Raw genomic sequence first — 7237 nt, 5'->3', positions numbered from 1 at the left:
ACTTGAATATTTGAGTGTTTTGGTCATTTGCTTCAATAAATCAACGCCTCGTTATTTATCAAAGCATAGTTAATAATATTTGTTTAAATCAAAACGTTTTATGACTAAGTTAATATATATATATATATATATATATATATATATATATATATATATATATATATATATATATATATATATACATTTTCATTTAGAATATTAAATTTATATATATGTTTGAAATATTTATCTAATAATATAATATTTAGCTTTTCAAACTAATTATATTTCAAAGATTATTATATATAATCGTTTAAATAATAGAATTTACTATGTCATATCACGTTTACGTTTTTGAAACAATATATATATATATATATATATATATATATATATATATATATATATATATATATATATATATATATATAAAGCGTTACTTAAATTCTTCTAATTCTATATAATCAATTTACCTTTATAAATAACAGATTACAATAACTCAGTTTTTGAAATCGTTTTCATACGATTGAAAAATAGATCAGTCGAATATTATGAAATCCAGTTACTGACTTTTGTCTAACCTTCATCAATTGACACATTTGATCTTACTTGTAAATCACTTTATCAATTATTTCGAATATCGTTAAAAAGAAGAGGTTTTCTAATTCAAAGTGGACCTCTCAACAGAGACCCGTAATCATAACATAATGTATCTTGATAATTCAATCATTTGATATTATCTTTTAATTCCGTCGACAAATACGTTCATGTAAAGTATTATACATTTAATACTTTGTTAATGTTTTCCAATTAAGATAACTATATATAATATATACATATCTATACACATAAATGTTCGTGAATCATCGAGTACAGTCAAAAGGGTAATTGAATATATGAACATAGTTTCAAAATTTTTGAGACCAACATTACAGACTTTGCTTATCGTGTCGGAAACATATAAAGATCAAGTTTAAATTTGGTCGGAAATTTCCGGGTTGCCACAGGATCCATGATCAATTTTTTTACTTTTTAAAAGGATGAAAAGTTTACCGGAAAACTTGCTGGTGATTTTAGTGTCATCCAACATTCATTTTAGTGAATTGGGATTTACTTGAATGCAAGGTTTAGCTAAGTATACTTAACAACGGGTTCAGATAGCGTGGAGTACACGATCGTAAAAGTTGGCTACTAACTGACCGCTTTTCGCTTTTGTTAAAAATTAGTTACTTTACCTCATGATTTAGCAAGATATTGTAACAATAAGCTCAGTTTAACTATACCCTTTCTATGAAAAACTCGGATGCGCCATTAACATCAAGCTTTTTCACTTCCATCACACGTATCAAGTTTTTTATCAACCTCCACATCACTATAAACATTTGTATGATGTTCTGCAAAGTATTGGTGATGAGCATAATCTCTGCCCTGCATCGTAATTAAAACATAACAAGCCTAAAGTGCAATGAATATATGCTTACAACCTCCATTAAGTCATTAACAATTATACTATATACTAAATATGGACAAAACTCACCAATCATACCACGCCACCTCGCTGAAATCACTGTAGCTACTGTAGCAACCACTGTAGCTACTGTAGCAACCACTGTAGCTACTATAGCCATTTTTTTTTTTTTTTTTTTTTTTGCCTTACCACAATGGAGTATAAAAATATAAATTCATAGATAAACAAAGTTGCTCTGAAAATTTTTTTTTTTCGCTTACCACAATGGAGTATAAAATATAAATCTTTTGGGTTTTCCCTTACCACAATGGAGTATAAAATATAAATCCATAGATAAACGCAGTTGCTCTGAAATTTTTTTTTCTTGCCACAATGGAGTATAAAATATAAATCCATAGATAAACACAGTTGCTCTGTATTTTGCAACTATAAATATACATATTATGTATATCGATATATAAACAAAAATTTGAGTCGAAAAACTATATATATATATATATATATATATATATATATATATATATATATATATATATATATATACACACACACCATAGCATAATTTTTAAACGAAAAATGAAGTCGTGTAGCTAAAAGGATTATACAACAGATCTAGAAACCTTCAATATTTCAAGTATTCATAACGAGCTAATTTTAATTACCTAATTAGATTAGATATTAGATATTAGACATTTAGTAGATGATAAGTAAAAGAATAACAAGAAAAGAATGAGAAGGAGAATGTGGTATATGGGATGAAAGAAGGGGGAAAGAAAACTGGAGAAATAAGTTAATTAATGGAAAAGTGATTTTGTTTGTATAATATATAGTCTGATTAGGGTTTTTAGTAGACGGGTCAGCCCAGAGGCCCATTGGTGGGTTTTGGAGGTTAAAACGTTGGTTGAGTAATTGAACAAATGATTTCTTTGATTTTTCTTTAAAATATAAACTTTGGTGTACACAACAACACAACAAAACTCAATCCCACATGTATGGGTTATAGGAGAGGTGAGACGTTGATAATCCTTCATTTATCCTTCAATAAAGAAAAGTCGTTTCTCAACCCCAAGTGAAACACTCACAAAAGCAGAGAAAGTCATCTCTCTCTTTGACGGGTTGAGAGATTGCTTCCAAGGAGACCACCGGCCAATATGAAACCGAACATATACAAATATTACATACAAAATAGAAAAATTGTTTACTTTTTTAAGTATTATAAAATATTGTTTTATGTTACTCCTCGGTCCAATATTAATAGTCTTTAGGTAAAAATACACAGTTTAAAATATTACATTCATTATATTATGCTTTTTAATTACTTTACCACTTAACCACTTACATTTTACCTATATTTTTATCTTATATACAAAAGGTAATGATTATTTTTACAGTATCTATTTTTGGAAGTCGACTTATAATTTACCTTATTTTATAACCCGTTTATTTATTATTGATTAAGAAAAGTATTGAAATTATATGTGTATGTGAATTTGGTCTCCGTAGCGAAGCACCGACCTCCAAACTAGTTTTTTATATAAGAAAACCCAAGTAGAATATAGTTATACAGTTTGTAATCGTACTTGATATAAATATAATGATAATATATTATATTAATTTGGAAATTGATAAAAAAAAAAAAAAAAGGTAGCTGGTCAGCTATTTTCCACATGTTAGACAACCAACTCATTTTGCGATCTCTACCAAAGTTGTAAATGGTGAACATCTCGGCCGAATAGTCGGTTTTGTGATTGTTCCGTCCCGTTTTTCCTACAAATGACTTATTAAACTAAACGGTTAAAGTCAAGGTTGGTCAGAGTTAGGTCAAAATTTTAATATATTTATACTTAGATTTTGTGCCCCATTCATATGTTTGAAACATTTATAAAGTTGCAAGGTTTCCCCGTTCGGGTTATCTCGGGAAGGCGAGTAATCTGACTCCATACTCTAGTGTACGCAACCATTTGTTTCCGACATTTCCCTTGCCACCCCAAGATTCGAACCTGAGACCTCTTGCAAAGTTTTCAGGGGGTCTAACTACTAGGCTATCTTGGGATGGTTATGTTTGAAATATACATGTTACTAAGAGCTAACTCCATGTCCAACTCGATCCCGACTAGTAGTTTCAAAGTCTCGACCGACTCGCGACTTTTCCAACCTTGATATCTACAAATAAGCATATTTTTATCCCAAAGGATTTGCATCACCAAGACTGGGATGGTCACGATAGCAAAATCCCATAACCGCTTGGATTATAGTGCAAGATAGCAAACCCTTGGTGTGCTACAGTATAGATTTGACAGCCTGCAACAATGACTTGTAACTCGGTTGTTCCCAATGTCATCATTAGCAGATAATTGATTTCATGGCGTAAGCTTAAGCATTTAATATTAATAGATATAACTGAGTATATTTGAGGAAATTTTAATCAAGGATATGATTAGCTCAATATATTTTAGAGTTCAATATCATGCGTTATTGGCGTATGCATCACATCGAATTGGGGGACTTAATGATACACGTACTCTTGCGCCAAGCACTCGTGCGTATCACGTGTTGAGCGCACAAAAACAATCTTATCATTATTTAACTCGTAATCCTTCCCTAATTATAATCCCATTGTGTTTACGGTAATTAGTCAAGAAGGATCTAGACTTTATTCACGGATATCTAGGTCTAGGGTTTAGCTATAAATACAAACCATAACCTCATTTATTAAACAACATTCTCTGGATACTTGACTTACGATCACTCCAAAAACATCTTACGGTAACAAGTATGTTCCTTGAACATAAACCCTACAAAACCACCCAACGGCCATTGTTACGGTCACCCTTTCGTAGATCATCATCTCAATAAGAGTTATTAACGTTAAACCAGACCGAAAAATTAAAATCATACTCCCTCGGTCCCATATTGATACTTCAGTATTCCATTTTGGTTTGTTTCAAATTAATAGTCCACTTCCATATATAAATAAGAATAATAAGGTAAATTTCTGTTATACTTTTATTAAACTGTGTTTTTTTTTCTTTCTGTATACTATGTAATATTAATATGGGACGGATGGAGTAATAGTGACCATACGTCAAAGAAAATAAATGGACCACCCGTTTGATGTAAATCAAAGGAACCAACGGCTTAATATTTTATCATTAATTTATCAAATAAACTATTTTCATCGTAAATAAAGCGGTAAAATGAAAAGACTGTTGGAAATGACAACCGGCACTCTATTCAATTCACCAGCGTCACTTCAAAATTCACTTGGTAGCTGTTATGAAACCCTAATTTCTCTTTTGTTTATCGCTATACACACGCGTTTGCTCTCAGCTGTGTCTAAGAATGTAAGTCTTATTTTTGCTTTATTAAGTGTTTAGGGTTTGTAATTGTATCACCTGCTAGTATTTTTAGATTATATGATTAGCCACTTGAACCATAGGTAATGCTGTTGTTATGTTTTCACAAAAATTAAAAATTAAAAATTAAAAGCTGAAGCTAACTCATTTTATGGTGAATGTAAGTTAATTTTCATTGTGTGCTTACCAAAGGGCCTTTGTGGAGCCTAGACCTAGCAGTATCACGGTCCCTAGGGGCGTTCATTGTTTTGCTTTTCAGTTTATTAGGTTCGGTTTTGAAAATTTCGGTAGCAAAGCAAAGCTGATTACCAAATTTAAAGTCGTTTTTTATTCCGGTTTGGATTCGGTTCAATTTTCAGTTTAAACAATTTGAAATCAATTATTGAACACCGTGCGGTGCCTTTCAACCGTGAGATCGGGTGTATCGGTCTCCTAAAGTTTGATATTTGAAATAACCAAACTTTTCTCCAGAAACTAAGCTAAAAAACACAAGCAGTATATTTATTTCTAATAAAATTTGAATTATTTATTTGAATTTAGGTTTTTTAGTTTTAATTTATAAGTTATAAGCACCTTTCCGTTTCAGAGCAAATGGCTACTAGTTTTTACACAAACAGTTCGATCCAAGGTGATATAAATGAACGAAATCCAGGTGGCAATGGCTCGTCAGTATTCTCTACCGAGAGGGTATAATATCTAAGCTTATTACTCCCTACTTCATTGAATGTTAATCATCCAATAACGTTATCGGTTTTTTAACGAAAGAAATTTAATTTCAGGTGTTCAAGTCTCAACAAGATTTGATGGATTGGGTGCAAAATGTGGGTCGTTCTCTTGGCTTTATTATCGTAACTAAAAGATCCAATGGAGGGTTCACGTATAGAGTTACATTAAAGTGTGATTGTGGTGGCATATACAAAAATAAAGCCTCCATTAGACATATTACCAAGGTGACTAAAAAGACTAATTGCCCCTTTGAATTGGTAGGAGAATATTACGAGTGTTTAGATTCATGGAAATTAAGGGTGATATGCGAAGAACACAATCATGAACCTGCAGTACAAATGAGGGGCCATCCATATGCAATGAGATTGTCTGATAACGAAACTCGTTTGGTGCTCGATTTGTCAAGGAAAAATGTGAAACCGGAAATAATTCTTATGATTTTGAAGAAGCTAAATCCGAATAATAACTCCAGCCTCAGAACATTGTACAATATGCGCCAAAACTTCCGACTTACAGGTAGAATGAAGGCTATACAACACTCGTGAATTAAGTAGGTTGTTATGTTAAGTTTGTTTACTAACTCATTGTTTTGGTATATTATTGTTTAAATAACATTTATAGGAGAAACAATGAACGGTGAAGAAATGGCGCCACCGGGCCCCACCGAGTGTTCAGTGTACGCGTTTAATGGAAATAAGTCAAAAGGAGCTAGTGATCACATTGATCCATTTGCTCTTAGTAACGTGTTGCAAGATATCGATTTATCTAAATACGGGTATACTGATATGATGGTTACACCAAATCATGTGAAGGATGTTTCTGCTGCAAATCGTGTGAGGGAGGTGCTGATGTGTCATGATATAAATACACCAGTTGCTGATGAATCCACATCTGTGGGACCCTTTAAACCATATCGAGACGTTGTCCTAGATAAGTCTCAAGAGCAGTTTTCAATGAAACAATTTTTGGTAAGATGTCTGATTTTTTTAGTTTGTATTTATAGTTTTATGAATGGTTGATCATGGTTCAAAAACTATACTATTATAATATATACGGAGTAATATTGTAATTTCTTGTGATTGAAGTGTTTGACTCATTTGACATGTTCTATTACTGCTATTTTTTATGTAATATACATATAAATATAAGATACAAATGTTACGATAAAGTTATCTTAGAATCAAATATGAAGTTTGGTCAAGATAAATCTTGTTCTACTGGTCAACAGATATGTTAGTTTGGTAGAATAGGTCACATAATTTAAATTAAATCATGTTTTATTTATATGGGTTCGGTTTTAATCACTATGCAGGACGACGATTATGCTCATGACAAATTTTTAACAGTGAAAGGAGGAAGCGAAAAAGAAAGAGAAGGTGTAGTTGAACATCATACACATACTGTTCTCGAGTCAACCGACCGAGAAGACAAAGTCAACTATGGTTATGTTTATAGTAATGTTGAGGTTGAAAAAAAACTCGATGCAGGTGATGAAAATAAAAGAAAGTTTGCTGGCAATGGCACATCCGAGTTTTCTACAGACAAGGTATAGTTATAGTTAATTAAGTATATTATTAGTGATTTATTTTGCGAAGTCATCAGGTAATGTTACCAATGTTTAACAAAACGAAGTCAAATTTAGGTGTTCAAGTCTCGTCAAGAGTTAACTGATTGGGTGCAAAACGTGGGTCGTTCACTCGGTTACATC

At 31.7% G+C, this 7237-nt stretch overlaps 1 long non-coding RNA gene across 1 annotated transcript; it reads left to right on the top strand.

Moving 5' to 3' along the window:
* The first annotated feature begins 4683 nt into the window (after nt 1–4683).
* Nucleotides 4684–5666, top strand: LOC139902833 (uncharacterized). The gene is made up of 3 exons (XR_011777717.1): nt 4684–4791; nt 5390–5490; nt 5583–5666. It is a non-coding gene; the product is annotated as an uncharacterized lncRNA (long non-coding RNA).
* Nucleotides 5667–7237: the final 1571 nt, after the last annotated feature.

This window comes from Rutidosis leptorrhynchoides, chromosome 3 (assembly GCF_046630445.1).
Source record: "Rutidosis leptorrhynchoides isolate AG116_Rl617_1_P2 chromosome 3, CSIRO_AGI_Rlap_v1, whole genome shotgun sequence".
In the NCBI taxonomy this organism is placed as follows: domain Eukaryota; kingdom Viridiplantae; phylum Streptophyta; class Magnoliopsida; order Asterales; family Asteraceae; genus Rutidosis; species Rutidosis leptorrhynchoides.
This window is presented reverse-complemented; position numbering and strand designations above follow the sequence as displayed.